This window comes from Harpegnathos saltator, unplaced genomic scaffold (genome assembly GCF_003227715.2).
Source record: "Harpegnathos saltator strain DR-91 unplaced genomic scaffold, Hsal_v8.6 scaffold113, whole genome shotgun sequence".
NCBI classification, from domain to species: Eukaryota; Metazoa; Arthropoda; class Insecta; order Hymenoptera; family Formicidae; genus Harpegnathos; species Harpegnathos saltator.
This window is the reverse complement of record NW_020229888.1, coordinates 344,142-361,980: the sequence shown is the minus strand read 5'-3', so window position 1 is coordinate 361,980 and position 17,839 is coordinate 344,142.

Sequence of the window (17,839 nt, the reverse complement as noted above, 5' to 3'; positions counted from 1 at the left end):
ATGTTCCTGGAGCAGTCTAGCTCCTTTATCGCAGGGGTCGCCCTTTTGGGTGACGAATACGGCCTTGTGGTCCTTTCGCAATAGGAAATTGTCTTTGATCTCGGTTATATTTTCGTTACGCAGTACGTATGGTTCATTTACTTGATCGAATATCTCGGTTTCTGGGCTGGACGCGCTGTCTGTTGTACTGCTGTCATCGGTGTCGGTTTCTGAGTCGTCGGGGTGATCGTCGTGGTGATCGTCGGGGTCGTGTGCGTCTGGCGGTTGGTCTCGCGAATTCTCTTCTCGTCGTTGTTGGTCGGGTCGCGGGGAAAAGATGGATTCATCGGAACTGGAGACGTCAAGTTCAGGGGCGAGGGGGAATAGGCGTATTTCGGCGGGGTTCCTGGACAAGGCGTCTGCGTTAGCATTAACTTTACCTGCTTTGTATGTGACTTCGTACTCGTATTCGAGAAGTTTTAATCGCCAACGGACTAATCTCGAGCTCGGATCTTTCACAGAATGCAGCCACACTAGTGGTCTGTGGTCCGTGACCAGGTTGAATTTGCGACCGTAGAGGTAGGGACGGAAATGTTGTACACAGTACACTATGGCTAAGAGTTCCTTCTCGATTGTCGAGTAATTTTGTTCCGCTGCGTTTAAGAGTCGAGAGGCGTATGCGATGGGGAGATCTTTGCCTATCTGTCCCTGACTGATTATACCGCCTATCGCATATCCGGACGCATCCGTGGTGACGACGAACGGTCTAGTAAAGTCCGGGTATTGTAAGATCGGCTCCGTGCATAACGAGTTGCGGAGCGAGACAAATGCGTGTTCTTGTAGCTCGTTCCACGTGAATTTGGCGTCTTTTTTCAACAGGGATGTTAGTGGTCTAGCTATTTTGGAGAAATTTTGTATGAAGCGCCGGTAGTAACCGGCTAGGCCTAAGAATTGTTTTATGTTTTTCGCGTTTCTTGGCCGTGGGAAGTCTTTAACCGCGATAATTTTCTTAGGGTCGGGCTTTACCCCGTTTTCCCCTATTACGTGTCCGAGATAGGATACCTCCTTTCGCAGGAACTCGCATTTGTCCGGTTGTAGATGAAGATTCGCGACGCGTAAGCGTTGTGCTAGCTTCGCAAACTTGGCTGAGTGCTCTTCGAGTGAGCTCGCGTATATAACAATGTCGTCGAGGTAGACGAACAGTTCGGTTCCTTGCAGGCCGGTCAGAACTTGATCCATGAGGCGTTGAAAGGTAGCTGGCGCGTTTTTCAGACCGAATGGCATTCTATTGAATTGATAGTGCCCATGGGGCGTGGAAAAGGCTGTTTTTGGCGCATCGTCCTCATGCATCGCGATCTGATGGAAGCCTGAAGCGAGGTCGAATATACTGAAATATTTCGCGCTGCCGAGTTGGTCGAGTATTTCGGTTATGTTGGGGAGCGGATACGCGTCTCCCACGGTTTTTTCGTTTAGCGCTCTATAGTCTATTACCATTCGCCAACGCTTGTTACCTTGGGTGTCGGCCTTTTTGGGCACAATCCACAAGGGGGAGTTGTATGGTGAGTTCGAAGGTTTGATAACCTTGTTTTTTAGCAAATCTTGAATTTGTTTATCAATTTCCTCCTTGTGTATTGGCGGATATCTATACTGTTTGGTGTTAATTGGAGTGTTGTCGGTGGTAGTTATTCGATGTTTGGTCGCTGAGGTACATTGTAGTTGTTCGTCGGGTAGGTGGAACAAGTCGCTGAATTCGTTCAGTAGTTCTTTTACGTTTTTTACTTCGGGCTCGTTCAAATGGTCAAGGCGCAGCAGGTTTAGGAGCCTCGAGCGTCGAGTGTCTCTTTGTTTATACGTGTCTGTTGCATCATCGACCGCTGTGCTTGAGAGCATGTGTTGTGTGTCGCGAGGTTCGCCTGGAAGGCCTAGGCGTTCGGGCGTATTCGCTTGGGAGACAAAGGGCTGTTTTGTTTTGTGGCGAGGCGCAGGCACGTCAGTCCCTAGGGTAGGCGTGCGTGCGCGTTGGATCCCTTTATCTCTGGCCGGGGAGCCCCCGAGTTCCGGTTGACGCGACGTCGAGGGGTCTCCGGTTAATATCTCTACTTCCTCTAGTTCGACCGTAGGAATAGGGAGTTTGCATTCCGTTTCTCCGGCGTTTACGATTCCTACATACGCTAAACCGTTTCGATTTGACACGACGGCGTCTCCTAGGAACACGTCGTCGCGAATTGTAATTCGAGGGATATACCCTTCCCTAGGGCTTGGGTTTAGGATTTTAAGCGGCAATACCCCGCGCGTTCTCGCCGGTACGGTAACCAACGTATTATTCGAAAGAGGAATGGGCACTCCTTGCCACGTGAGAATTTGGTTTTTGAAGTCGATGGACCCCGCGTCCTTTAGGAAGGCGGATCCTAGGATTCCTTCCTGTGCGATTGGGAAATCGTCGTTGATTACATGGAGTTTAATAGGGAAACCCATGTATTTAATAGTAATAGACCCCAGAGTGGGGATGCTTCCCGCGGTGATCCCTTTTAAGAGTAGCGTGTCGATGGGATCTATTTCGTTATTTCGAGTTAGTGTTCCCTTTTTTATTAAATTTGGCGCGGCCCCGGTGTCGATCATGAAGGTTATCGTGTCCGTTAGGCCATCAGCCTTCATTGTAACTGTGGGGGCGTATGAAAATTCGCGGGGGTTTAGGACCGCGATTCTTGCTGAGGTGAATCTTCCACTGTTATATTGCGTATCGGACGAGTGGGTGTCTGAGAGCTTCCCGCTCGGGGTGCGTCCGTATTCCCCGAGGGGCGTGCGGCGTTTCCCTGGTCCCGTCGCGAATTGTTGTATTGGCGTTTACGACATTCTTCGATCTCGTGCCCGATGTTCTTACAATAGCGGCACCATTTTGTGTTCCGGTCCGTCATCGAATTTCGAGGTCGCGGCGGAGGTGGCGAAAATCGAGGGGCTGGGGGTGTTCGGTTATGCCAAGCATGAGGGCCCCTGGGATCAGCGTAGTCCCTGGCGGGATTGTTCCTAGACGCGGGTGTTGATCCGTTGCGATTCGTGTTGGGACCATACCCGGGCTCGTGTTTGATCGGAGTCGAATGAGCAATCGGTTTGTCAATTATGCGTACGTCGTTGGATCGTGGTCGTACGTTATTCCGGCGCGCGGCGTCTTCTCGTTCCTGGTCGAGTGTATCCCGCCTCGCGAGTGACTTAGCGAACGCGAATGCCTCGAATGGTTTACGGTAGTGCTCGGGTCTTAGCAAGTAACGATACTGTCGCGGCAGTCCATCGCAGAATGCGTACGCGGTTGCTTCGTCGATTTGTCTAATTAGTTTTTCGTCTAACATCCCTCTTTCCATGCGTTCGCATTCTAGCACGGATGCGCGAAGTTCCTTTACGCGGATGACATAGTCTGTCATGTCCTCGTTGGGATCTTTGAACACGGTATAGAGTTCGCCTTTACAGTGATAGATTGATTTACTAGAGCCAAAGGTGGCTCTTAACGCGTCGAGGAGCTGCGTGACCGAATCGCATGGTTCGTCCTCTATCGCGGCGTAGGCCTTCCCTCGCAGTCGGTTGACGAGGAGGCGTGCGAGGTTTCGTTCGGCGGACGGGGGAACGATGTCTCTAGCGCGTCTACAGGCTCGCGCGAATTGCGCGTAACTCACGTTGTATCCGTCGTAGTGTGGTACCGATTCGAGCGCGTCCTTGAATGTTACACGGGGGATCTCGAGGGAGTAGTCATGCTGGAGGCTATGAGGCACACTAGTGGCGTCGAAGTAGGGGGCGATAGGGGGTGACGGTCCGTCTTTTGGAGGTTCCCGCTGGAGTGAGGCTATGTCGCGCAACATTTCTTCGTTAATGGGGCCTTGGTCGGCTGTACGGTCGTGCGATGTTTCTCTACGCGACATTTCCGATTCGCGGTCGTGGAGGGCGGCTTCCCTCTGTTCGATGCGTCGCCGAGCAAGCTCGCGTTCTCGTTCAAATGATTCGCGTTCCCTACGCACCGCGTCGGATTCTCTTTGTACTTGCAGTTCCTTTTCCCGGATGTGCTGAGACAGAAGTTCTGCTTCTTCCTTACTGTAGATCTCATCCGGTTTGTCGGGTTTATCGGTCTTTTTACTACGAGTCGCCATCGGGGCGGATGATTTTGTTTCAATCGCGTTTCAGTAGCGGTAATCCAGTGGGTTTGCTTAATTAATCGCGGGGTTCGCGTCGTGAGCCCTTTTCGTATCCCACCGCTGTCACCAATTTTATGTTACGTCCCGGTCGGCCGCGGCTGCGATGCTAGGCTGCAGGTGCTCGGGCCTGGACGCGGGGCTAGATCGCAATTTTTGGGTCAAACGAATCGCGTGATTCTCCCCAGGGATACGCGCGATCTGTCGGGCTCGACACGATGTTCCGCGGAGTATAGAGCAAATGGCACTCACCAGTTCCTTTAATCCAATGTAATAATCTGGCACACCTGTGTCATGGAGTTGCGCACGTGCCGACGAAGCTGTTCGAGGGTCGGAGTTTTCTCGTTACAGGTGCGGAGGGTGTGAGGCGGGGTAGATGCTCCGTAGTAGTAGTGCAGGATCTCTGCACGCAGTTGACGGTAGAAAGCGGGCCTCGGATCTCGTGGCGAGAATCCGCGTCGAATGATCGGTAGTCGCGGATGGGTGTCACAATCGATCTTGCTAACACTGTATGATTTGCGGGCGGTAGCTTTCGGGCGCTCTGGCACGGGCGACTGAGGAGATTCTGGAGAGCGAGGGGGCTCAGTGGAACGAGGATGCCCCTTGTCGGGAGCGGAGTTGGTGGGTTCGACACCTAGGTAAGGGTGGTACGCTTGTCCGTGCTTTAGTTGGTATTCTAATTTTTTGATGAATTTCTTACGACCACCCCTGCGTACAGGGCGCATTTGGAATCACTCCCGGACTCCGGCCAGCCGTATTCGTGTGGTTAATTCGGAGTTCCCTATTCTGTCAGGCGGTGCGATCGGGTCGCAACCTATGCGCCTTCGAGTAACTAGTAGACGGTGCGATCGAGCCGCAACCTGTGCGTCTACGGATGGGCGGTGCGATCGAGCCGCAGCCTATACGCCCCTATTCTAGTGATGCGAATACCTTGAAGAATCGGCGGCCAGTTATCAGCTAGGCGATTCCAATGCGTTAGCGGTCGGGGATGGGAGGAGATGGGAGAGTGAATCTAACCTTGAATCGGCTAACAAGAGTATATTTTAACTAAATGAATACACGAAAATATTTTGAGTTAGATTTAGTAAAAATATTCTAAGTTCACATTCATAAAAATATTCTAAGTTAAAACTCACGAAAATATTCTAAGTTAGATTTAGTGAAAATATTCTAAGTTCGTATTCACGAAAATATTCTAAGTTAAAACTCACGAAAATATTCTAAGTTAGATTTAGTGAAAATATTCTAAGTTCGTATTCACGAAAATATTCTAAGTTAAAACTCACGAAAATATTCTAAGTTAGATTTAGTGAAAATATTCTAAGTTCGTATTCACGAAAATATTCTAAGTTAAAACTCACGAAAATATTCTAAGTTAGATTTAGTGAAAATATTCTAAGTTCGTATTCACGGAAATATTCTAAGTTAAAACTCACGAAAATATTCTAAGTTAGATTTAGTGAAAATATTCTAAGTTCGTATTCACGAAAATATTCTAAGTTAAAACTCACGAAAATATTCTAAGTTAGATTTAGCACTTATACTAGACCCTAGGAGGGATGGAGGAAGCACTGCACCAGATCACTGCACGACTGAGACTGACTCTCGGGCGCTCCGCGGTCCCTGAGCTGCGGCTTTCCCGAGCCGCCGAATTTTCCTCTGGAGTGGGAAGGTAGTGGGGGTTTGGAAATTAGAACTTAGAAAATTTCGGCGCGGAGGGACTTAGAAAAATTCTCGGCCGAGGGACTTAGAAAAGTTTTGGGTTGAGGGACTTAGAAAAATTTAGGGTCGAGGAACTTAGAAAAATTTTGGGTTGAGGGACTTAGAAAAATTTATGTTCGAGGGACTTAGAAAAATTTTGGGTTGAGGGACTTAGAAAATTTGGGTCGAGGGACTTAGAAAAATTTAGGGTCGAGGGACTTAGAAAAATTTTGGGTTGAGGGACTTAGAAAAATTTAGGGTCGAGGGACTTAGAAAATTTTAGGGTCGAGGGACTTAGAAAAATTTTGTGGTGATTCCAGGGAAAGAAGAGAGAGAGAAAAAAAGAAAATTTTTGTGGTGCTTCCTCTTACAATTGGTAGTGCGGATGTGACAGTATAATTATGTACTTGATATAATATTCCCACTGTTTCCACTGTAACCTGCACTTGCACATATAAAATATACTGCGTTCTGCTATTACCATTATCCGTAAAGACTATTCTATATTAAACAATCAAGTTACTAAGGTTTCAGATTAATAATATTTTTACAATCTCATTGTTTATTTAGACGAAAGTATATTCTTAATAACGACAAGATCTTGACATTATCCATTATAAAAGCTGGAATAATATAAATCATTTCATGAAGTGCATCCTTCCCCACCCACATATATATATGTATATGCATTTATTGAATTGTAACTGATTTTATTGTGTATGTGTAGACGTGTGCCATTGCATCGGCATACGCCTTAATCACCTCACTGTGTTACTTGCTATTGTACAATTCCATTAAAATCACCGATTCTCTTGTACAACGAACATATGCCATTGCATCGGCATACAATTCTTCAATATTTTCTACTAAGCATTTTAATTTTATGCAGCATCCTTGTTTTATCGGCAGCCTTTTTCCTCTTATTCGAACATTTTCTTGAAAGGAAGATATTAAGCATTCATAAATCTTTGTCCTTTTTATTCAGTTACTTAAATCAATTGGTGCCATAACATCTCTTGCCAGCGGAATTTATAGTTCATTAACCATTAAATCTGAATCTTACATTATTAAGCATAGATCTTGCTCACTTTTAGGGAAGCGCCTTACTGGAGCTACCCGCCTCTATCCTTGTCCAGACTGAGGAGCGCCTTACGGGTGCCTCTCGGCTCAAGCATCCTATCCATCCCGTCCAACTCATAAGACCACCCCTTTTCCATCAAGATCAGGAAATTTAACTTGTGAATTAATAACCTGTACAGTGCTTAGCATCCTTCAATCTCAGGGGCGCAGCTGACAGCCGCCACCCGCCTCAATTATCCTTCTCCTACAATCCGCATAACCTAACCCTGCCAAAGCATGGTAGTAAGCATTAATTATTAGTACTTTTACAGTACTCTGGCAACGGATAACTAAAGTCACAAGAGTCCTTTTCACTCAATAATTAATTTTATCAATTGCTATTTTAACTTGTCCAACCAAAAATGTTATTCTTAAACTCAATCCGTTAGATGCCAAATAAACATCGCGGGGGCGTTAAACAGAAGGCAAGGCAGCTACGTAAGGAAGCTTGCCGACGAGCGGCCCTGTTGTCTCAACACATGGACCCCACCAAACCCCGTATAATACAAGATATCACGGGGCACGATCTAGTTCCTCCATCGTACATCAAGTTTTTATTACAAAACAGACTCATAAGCACATTTAAATACGCTCCACGTCCATTACATTCCACACAAAGACACTTCATTCCGGATTCGCATTCTTTACCAAGCTCTTACAGGGCTCACACGCGCAACCCTCGGCTGGTTAAACAGCGTTCGACGACAGAAACTCTAGACATAGAATTGGTAGATTTAACACAGGACGACACTTTCAACAACAAGACAGCCACCTACATTTACCAACTGGAGTCCTATTCTCTCACTGGAACTCCTCGCAAATTACCGTACCACCTTCATTACTTCCACCGGGCAGGATAACTGTACATTTTCTCAACACTTCACTGTAACTCATTACTAGCAGCTATATAATGTAAACCACATTTGTATTCATTAATTATATAACTATAAGTATTATCACTCATTTATATTACACTTTTAACTATCATATTGTCTCATTGTTAAATAAACAATTGTTTAGTCTCTATTCCTATCAATAGCCATAATCTTTATATCACCTACAATCACCATATTTCCCCCCTTTCACCATCTGTCCGGAAAAGCTCTCGGCATCCCAGGCAGTGCCGGTGTAAGCAGGTAGGCCTAAATAAATAGAGAGCAGGCGGATCACGATCCCTAGGGAGACGCGAGACGTTACATCGCCCCGGCTCGGCGAGCCAATATTGATGTTCAAGTCATCAAATACAAATTCGTACTTTTTGCCGTTGTATACGGTCTTAAAAAAACGGTCGCAGATCAAGATAATTGTCAACTGATACGTGGCCAGCTTGAGCTTTCACACACGATGATACATTTACGCCGCTGACAATGCGCATACCGAAGAGCGAAATTGACGAAGTAACTATAAGAAAAAACGTCCGAAAATATCACATGTGTCATCGAGTTTCTTCGAACCAGGCGTCTACACAAACCAGGCATGCACGTGTATTTTTACGCGAGAAACTCTTCTGATTGCGCAGTAAACAGGCCAATGTGCGCGTACAAACGAGCACCCTTGCCTGCTGCCAGCAGGGGTGCCCCATTTTCAACGATCCATTCAAATATATCAAACGCTGCGTTAAATCGGAAAATGTTTCAGACAAAAGTCGCATGGCTTAAAGGAGCACATAGGACAGCGGTATCGTTTTGTTTATAGATGGCGACACTTTTGAAATATTTACTGATTATTACTTTTCTTCAATGGGAATCTCAATTTTTTATTATATTATTTTATTTCATCATTTAATTTGAGCAACTTTCATATGAAACATTTTTTCATTTGCCTAATATTTTGTTAAATATTTAAGGAAAACTCTTTCAACATTTAACTTATGATATATCGCTACCTATTTGTCGGAAGAAAAAGTGGTATTAGACTTTTTTATTCCATTTGGTCTCTTGAATATATTGCTACAATAGTGCCATAATTTTTTATTAACTTGGCGACCTTTGGAAATTTTTATATCGTCAAATTAACAAAAAAATAAGACACTATTCCAGCAATATATTCTAGAGACTAAATAGAATAAAAAAGTCTCATATCACTTTTTCTTTTGACAAACAGTTAGCAAGATATAAGTTAAATATTGAAAAGTTTTTCTTAAATATCTAAAAAAATTTTAGGCAAATAGAAAAATGTTTCAGACGAAAGTTGTTCAAATTAAGTGGTAGAAAAAGATAATATAATAAAAATTTAGATTTCTGCTCAAGAAAATTAATGATCAGTGAATATCTCGAAAGTAGAGCCATTTGTAAACAAAATGATATATTTGTTATATGTCCTCTTTGAAATTATACAACTTTTGTCTGAAACATTTTTTCCTAAAATGTCGCGTTTACAAAAAAAATACGTCGAACGAGGATGCGGAATGGTAGCGCAGGGCGGCTATTTATACGGAAGCACAGGGCGGCCATTTATACGGCAGCGTAAAGCTGAAGAAGTTATCAAGTTTTTCTTAAATATCTGAAAAAATATTAGGCAAATAGAAAAATGTTTCAGACAAAAGTTGTTAAAATTTGTTCGTAGAAAAAGGTGATACAATAAAAAATTGGGATTTCCATTTAAGAAAATTAATGATCAGTGAATATCTCGAAAGTATTGCCATCTGTAAACAAAATGATATATTTTTTATATGTCCCTTTTGAAATTGTACAACTTGTCTGAATCATTTTTTCCTAAAATGTCGCGTTTACAAAAAAAATACCTGGAAGGAGGATGCGAATGGTAGCGCAGGGTGGCCATTTATACGCGAGCACAGGGTGGCCATTTATATGGCAGTGTGAAGCTGAAGAAGTTATCAAGTTTTTCTTAAATATCTAAAAAAATATTAGGCAAATAGAAAAATGTTTCAGACAAAAGTTGTTAAAATTTGTTCGTAGAATAAGATGATACAATAAAAAATTGGGATTTCCATTTAGGAAAATAATGATCAGTGAATATCTCGAAAGTAACGTCCGAAACATTTTTTCATTTGCCTAATATTTTGTTAAATATTTAAGGAAAACTCTTTCAACATTTAACTTATGCTGTATCACTAACTATTTGTCGGAAGAAAAAGTGGTATTAGACTTTTTTATTCCATTTGGTCCCTTGAATATATTGCTACAATGGTGCCATTATTTTTTATTAACTTGTCGATCTTTGGAAATTTCTATATTGTCAAATTGACAAAATCAGGGCACTATTGTAGCAATATATTCTAGAGACTAAATAAAATAAAAAGTCTAATATCACTTTTTCTTTCGACGAATAGTCAGCAAGATATTATAGGTTAAATGTTGAAAAAGTTCTCCATAAATATCTAAAAAAATATTAGTCAAATACAAAAATGTGTCAAACAAAAGTTGTTCAAATTAAGTGGTAGAAAAAGATAATATAATAAAAAATTGAGATTTCTATTCAAGAAAATTATAATGATCAGTGAATATCTCGAAAGTAGCGCTATCTGTAAACAAAGTGATATCGCTGCTTTATGTCCTCTTTTAAGTCATACAACTTTTGTCTGAAATATTTTTTAATTTGCCTAATATTTTCTGAGATATTTGAGTGGATCCTTTAAAATAGGCCACCCATGTTCACTCACGTTCAACAAGCACGCGCGATATGAGGATCGAATAATACATCGTAATGATATCAACATCATTGACTCGAATAAACGATTCGCTACCGCGGACAGCTCGCGCACGAGAATTCAGACCAAGCCCGAACTCGCTTGGCTTGCTTTGCTCAAGACGAAAACGAGCCAAGCGAGTTTTCGTCTTGAGCAAAACATATGCATCGCGCAAAATGATCGGCTGATACTGTACGGATCGTCGGAAGAAATGTATACTCCGTCCGCACCAATTCCCCTGGTTATCAGCGCATCGCACTCACGCCGCTGTTGAGAAGAGTACGAGATCTCAGCGCTAGCTAAAACTATTCGAACGCATTCATAGTTACCGTCGCGTCACCATTGTCTCCTTGCGACGACGTTGCGAAGAAATAGCCAAAAAATTGCGGAACACAAATAATAGCGTATGTGCTCAGAACATACGAACAACATGAGCAACAATACTACAACAATGGACGGTGAAGCGTCCGCGCAATCGATACGTCTTTCGCATCGAGTGCCGAACGAGTGGCGCGACGCATTCTCTCGATTTCTGCGAAGCAGACCGCGCGACGCGCTGTATTCAATTGTATTTGCACAGAGTTTCATCCCAACGTACGGATTGTCAACCGAGACATCGTCGCAACCGTCAATTAGTTCTTTCGGGGCAGCTCGCGAACTATTTGACCAGTTAGACGATCTCGTGAGAGACACGGACTATTTGAACGGGTCAGAACTCAAACGTTCTTGATGTTTCGACATAAACATGTTCGCTAGAGCCAATGATCAATACGTGCGAGAAATGCGACGTATATTTGAATTGATCGAGCGTCACGATACCGATGTAGCGGTAGCGGCGACTACAAACGGTGGTACCACCACCAACACCACCACTACCAACGTGCCGAATGCCAAGGAGGCGGCGAGCAAGATGCATGCGATGGAAGATTCGCGCAAGGTCGAAAAATTATTGGTCGAAGTGAACGCAGCCACACCATTGCCACTCGCCACGAACTTGTCGTTTTCAGAATTTACCTCCAGATTCGATGTGGCGCCTGAAAGAACGAGCGCGATGCCTTCGTTTGATCGTTCGTGTGTTGATCACAATCATAAACCGAATAATGCTGGCGATCGCCATTCGGTGTTCAATGACGAGTTTAGCGTATTGAAGGCGTACGGCCGTTACGCTCCAGTGCACATTCGTTACCATTCGCTCGAGTCGTCGATCGATTCGATACGCGTTAACCGAAACATTCGAATCGAGCCACTGTATTTACCGGCTGGCGGTGTGTGACAACACGGTATTTCGCAATTACTCTGGATCACGTTACACACCATCGCTGCATTGGTAACGAGTCGTGGACAATTGTACATTATGCGTTTCGTAACGATATTGAAGAATCTATCCTTCTTCATAGGCTGCGTCGAATGTAACGCTCATTGGCTTCGTGTCGGCGGAAACGAGTATTTTGCTTACATTTCCTCGTTATCGCGCAACGCTATTTTTCGTTTACCCATCGACATTCTCTTACTCAGATATCACAATTCGATCCATGTCGGATGGCGAGGAATCGCGCGAACATTTTCATCTTGGACTTTAGCTCAACTGGTCATCGACTATCGGGAGTTCGCCGAACGCTTTGTCCTTCAACACGAATGGAAACCGTACGATCGAAGACGTGGCTGCGGACGCGACAAATCTATCACCTTGACCTCGGCGTATTCACCGTTCGAATATGATTGTTATTTAGCTGAGGCGACAACTAATAATTTACTGCGACCTCTGTATCGAGCCAATGATGAAACGCTCATGAGCGCTCCGGACGCATCGACTGTGCATCACGACGGACACACAGTACAACGTACAATCTTATCCGAGAGTGACGACACAAGTGGCGCGGACACAACAACAGTTTTGCGATTGCGGATGTTTGACGCGGCGCGCGAAATAACTGGTCAACGTTTATTGGCGCGACTCTGGCGGGACGTGGACGCCCGTTTTGATCCGCCCGTTGGCACATCGATTGCATTTTGAATGCTGCGATTACAATTTGCGATATGCGCAAGGCGAACGGCAATGTTCGAGGAAAAGAAACGGTGAAGCAAAATGACGACTTGTTGCGTCGCTTCATCTCATTGGAAAATCATATAATGTTTGGACCAGAAGTGCGCGCTGCACTTCGGTCCAAATCGAGGGCGGCTGAGCAACAGGCGATGCAGCGACTTTTCGATTCGTACGTTGTATTCCTACGTTGGGCCGGATCATTAGGTTGCCAGCATACGGGCAGAGTACGAGTAGAGCGGAAACAAACTCGAGCCAATGACGAAGAAGCCACCGTGTTTCTGATATGTTCGGAATGCGATAAAGTTATTCATCGTCGTCAACGCAATTGTACAGAAGCGTGTAGTGGCGCGAAGACGCACAAAATGTAATGTATCAAGATTAATGTTTTAGAGACAAGAAACACAATATATTTATTTATATCAACAAAATTATGTCTTTTTATTGTACAATCACCTCTCCCTGCAAAACGTACAAATTAATTAATCAAAAGTACAATGTAACCTTTTACAACGATGACATGTTTTTCGATATCAAGCTTGAGTTGTGAGAGTTCGATTAGAGCGAGTTCGGCGCAATCATCTGAATCGCATTGAACAGACGCGGCGCTAAACGGCGCAGCGAAAGTTGCAGAGGGGCCAAATTTACCAATACCACCACCACCACCACCACCCGCGATAGCGCCGCTGATTGATACCGGTGTCGCCGCCGTCGCTGCTGCCACCGCTGCCGTCGCCGCTGCCGTCGTCGGATGATCTGTACCAAGCAGGTTCAGACGTTGTGTTTTGCGCGTTAGAGACAAATTGAGAAATATGCGCAGTTTGGTCATGGGATCTTGTCCGGGAAACACATCGTTACGTACGAAATCACGTACGATTTCATCGAGAATTCCGCTGCGATCGACAAATGCCTCGAATTTAAACTTTCGCCTCATGGCGGAAATCAACATGAACCCATGGACCCGATGCGTCATGCTTGCATCTTTTTGTTGGTATTTGTACGTCAAACGCGAGCGCAAATAATCTCTATGGGATTCGTCAAAAATACCGTTCACAGTAGCGAATCTACCAGATTCGCGAATACCGTCGAAAAAGCCTTTGCACATCATGGCTAAAAATTGTAAAAATATCTGCACGCGTGAGTCCTAACGTCCGATCAGTCTGTGCCACTTGCGCTGTTCAGTTAGAGAATCATTTTCAGATGGAAAGGAGAAAGCCACAATTCGTTGACCTTCTTCCGCGATATCTGATGTTGCGGCAGCATTATCGTCAATTATTAGATACATGTCGTCGACAAGAGCATCACTTTTGTTGCGATGTGTTGCTACTGTTTCGCTACTGTTGCCACCAGCGTCGTTCGCTACGTTGTCCCAGTTGTTTTCATCGTTAATATCGTTGAATTGCTTGCGCAGCTGCTCCATCATGGAAACGGAGATGTTACACTTGCGCGAATGTCGTTTGGCGTGATCGTACACTTCCAAGACGGTTCCCTTGATCGAGTGCACCATCTCTCGCACATATCGCATGTAGTTTTCATTGGTCACACCAGTCTCTCGAATGCATAAGTCTGCATCGAGGCGAGACAGTAAAGACCAACAAGTCAAATTCAGCGTGTTGCCAATCGCGCGATATGTGCTCAATGACTCCAAATTTCCTCCGTCGGAAAACTCCATTGTATACTCGTTACTCTTGCGTCTCATGCTCATCGAGTTCCACATATTACCCAAATTGTTCCAAATTTGTCTGATATCTGCGGTAGCATCGCCCAACAAAGTGTCCAACTTCTCACCACCACCACCACTACCACCACGTTGGTCATCGGCGGCAGTGGCGCAGCCGTCATTCTCGTCGCTGTTGTTTGCAATAGGTCGAGCGCGTTCGAGTCGGTCCATGGTGCGTTCTGACTTTTCAACAATGCGTTCGGTAGTAGCGCGTCCGCGTATGTTTTTCACAGGAGACCGACCATCGCGTTCCGTTCGATTGCCACGCTTGTTGGGGATGCATACCGGCGGTGAACGCTGACGTTTTTCAATTTTCTTGTCACTGCGGTCGTTGACATCGTCATTATTGCCACGGTCATCGCTACCGCCAACAATAGCTCGTTTATACGAAACAGACGGACGATGATAGGACTTTCGGCCACGTTCGTTGCCCTGTTTTCGTTTCCCGTTGCCGTCTTGTTCCTCGTTGTCGTTTTGTTCATTGTTATTGTCGTCGTCGTCGTCGTCGTCGTTGAGTAGAAAAACGCGGCGTTTCTTGCGTTCAATTTGTCGCTGTTTCTGCTCAGAGTGGTTTTCCTCCCGATCGTTGCCCACATCGTCGCCGTCATCGTCGTTTTGCTCCTCGTTGTCGTCGTCGTCGTCATTGAGTAGAAAAAGGCGACGTTTCTTGTGTTCAATTTGTCGCTGTTTCTGCTCAGAGTCGTTTTCCTCCCGATCGTTGCCCACATCGTCGCGATTATCTCGTCGCTTCCCAGATATGCTGTCCTTGCTCAATAGGTAACGGTCATCTTCCTCTCGTTTGGTACGCTGAGAAATATATCGATCGATGTTGGCCCACATGTCTTCCGTAGCGGCGGCGGTTGAAACGATTGTGCTGCTGTTGCGTTTGTTGCGCGACATATTCGAGAGTGTAAGTAGCGTGAGGGTGCGTACGAGTGAGCGTTCGATGCGTGGCGATTACTAATAAGAGACGACTGACGTGTAGTCGTACGAATCGAGTCTGTTATATATCTTCCACGCACACACTTGACTCGCTATATATATATATATGATACCCCTAAGTGTGCACAGCGCGTGAACGCGATATCTAATAAATGCGTCACTGCTTTTAGCACTGCTTGTTGCACACGCACGTCTAAAATAAGGAGTGACACGAGATAGCTCGAAAGGTGAGTAGTGTTAAGAACCGATAAATATTAGGTTGTTCGGAAAGTTCGTTTCAAATTTCGCGCGCTCCACATTTCTATGTAATCAGTAAGAACGAGGGCGCTCTAAACGATTTTATGTTTGTCTACAAACATTCCCGGATCTATGAGCTCGCTAAGGAAACTTCGCAGATCTTCCTAAGTGCAACTATTTCGTCAGAAATCAGTTTGAAAAATGGAGAACCAAAAGGCCATTTTCGTCATGTGATGCTATATTGTTTAAAACGTGGCTTCACGGCTTCGCAGACCTTGAATGAGATGTTCTCAGTATATGGAGATGTCTGCGTCACTCACCAGACAGTTCGAAAATGGTATCGTAGATTCGAAGCTGGCGATTTCAACATGGAAGATCAAGCTCGCTCAGGCCGGCCTCAGGAGGTTGATGAAACGCCTCTTATGGATCTCGTGCACGAAAATCCTCGAGTGACAGTTAGAGAACTCGCCGACATTCTGCACAAGTCTGCTTTCACCGTGCATGACCATCTGAAGAAGCTAGGATTCTCAAGTCGACTGGATGTGTGGGTGCCACACGAAATGAATGAACGGCAGTTGCTGGAACGTGTGAACGTCTGCGATATGCTGTTTCAATGGCACCAAAAAGAACCGTTCTTGAAGAGGATCATAACAGGCGATGAAAGTTGGATCCTATACAATTATGTTAGCCGCAAGAGGTCGTGGGGAACCAGCGACGCGTCTACGCAAACAGTGGCCAAGCCGGGGCTTCACGCGAAAAAGGTTCTTCTGAGTATCTGGTGGGATTTTAAGGGCGTGGTATATTATGAGCTTCTTCAACCAAACGAAACCATCAACGCGGCGAAGTACAGCCTTCAACTGGATGAACTGAAGACTGCCATCGCACGGAAGCGCCCTGAATTGGCCAACAGGCGTGGAATTGTTTTCTATCATGATAACGTCAGACTTCACGTCGCAATGTCTATCCGTAGGAAGCTGTTAGACTTCGAATGGGACGTTCTTCCTCATCCTCCATATTCTCCCGACCTTGCCCCATCTGACTACTATCTATTTCTTTCTTTAAAAAATTTTCTTCGGGACAAGAAATTCGAGTCTTTGAAAGTCCTCAAAAGTCATCTTGATAAATTCTTCGCCAATAAGAAACCTTTATTTTGGAGCAAAGGCGTCATGCAGCTTCCTGAAATATGGGCCAAGGTTGTTGAACAAAACGGTACATATTTGCTTCAATAAAGTTCCTCTTTGTGTAAAATATTGCGCTCTTAATTTATTTTAAAAATTTGAAACGAACTTTCCGAACAACCTAATAAATCTGTGCACGGCTCCCGCACAAAAAGTGTCGACGCCGGACTGGAAAAACACGGCCATAATCTTTGTCATTCTTGTGGTGATTGTTATCGTATTGGCCTTTTGGCTTGGTCGAAACAAGAGCAGCGGTGGTAATTGGACCAATAGCAGTGGCAACAGCGGTAATTCGAGCGGATCGAGCGGTGGCGGCAAAAACGATGGTTAGGTGACGATGGCAGAGTTAGGTGCCGACGACGACGACGGTGACATGGTGCTAAACCGTTCGCTCTCTCGTCCCGTCGACACCGTCGTCTTCCACGTTTGTTTAGCCGCCGATCCGCTGGATCCCTCTTGAGATCCACTCGTAGCATACAAATGTTAACAAATGTTTACAAATGTCGTTTTTCAGGTCAATCCGGAAAGAACAGCGGTAGCAATGCTGCGATTGCGACGACGGGGAATGCATCACGGCAGTAAGATTGAGCGGTCGTTCAATACACGCTGTTGTCCTAGTGTAGTAAGGTACGCCGCGACGATCAGGGCGTGTGAGATTCTACATGCATAGAAATGACGGAGCGCACACGTGAACGCGAACAATTTCGCGCGTCGCGCAACTTGGATCTAGGTGATTCGATACGCGACGATGATTTTAGCGCACGACGTAATGCGACTAGCGAGCCAGAAGTTGAATTAATGGAGATGGATGAATCGCATAATGTTAGCGACGACGGTAACGACGCGATTGAAAATTTCAAACAGCAGTTTTCACTGCCCAAATGGTTAATGCGCATGCGACCGGTGCCATGGACGAGCGCCGAGATGTGCCAGAAGAACGTGCATCGAGGCCATAACTGCTGCTTGTTTAGTCCGCTGCAGTACTGCAGGGGCCTCGACGTCATAAATGGGTTCCGTGTGTTTCACCTGCGCACCTTGTTCAATCTCGTATACATAACAGACGCTCTATATCAGGTTAATCAGAACGGCGAAGCTGTG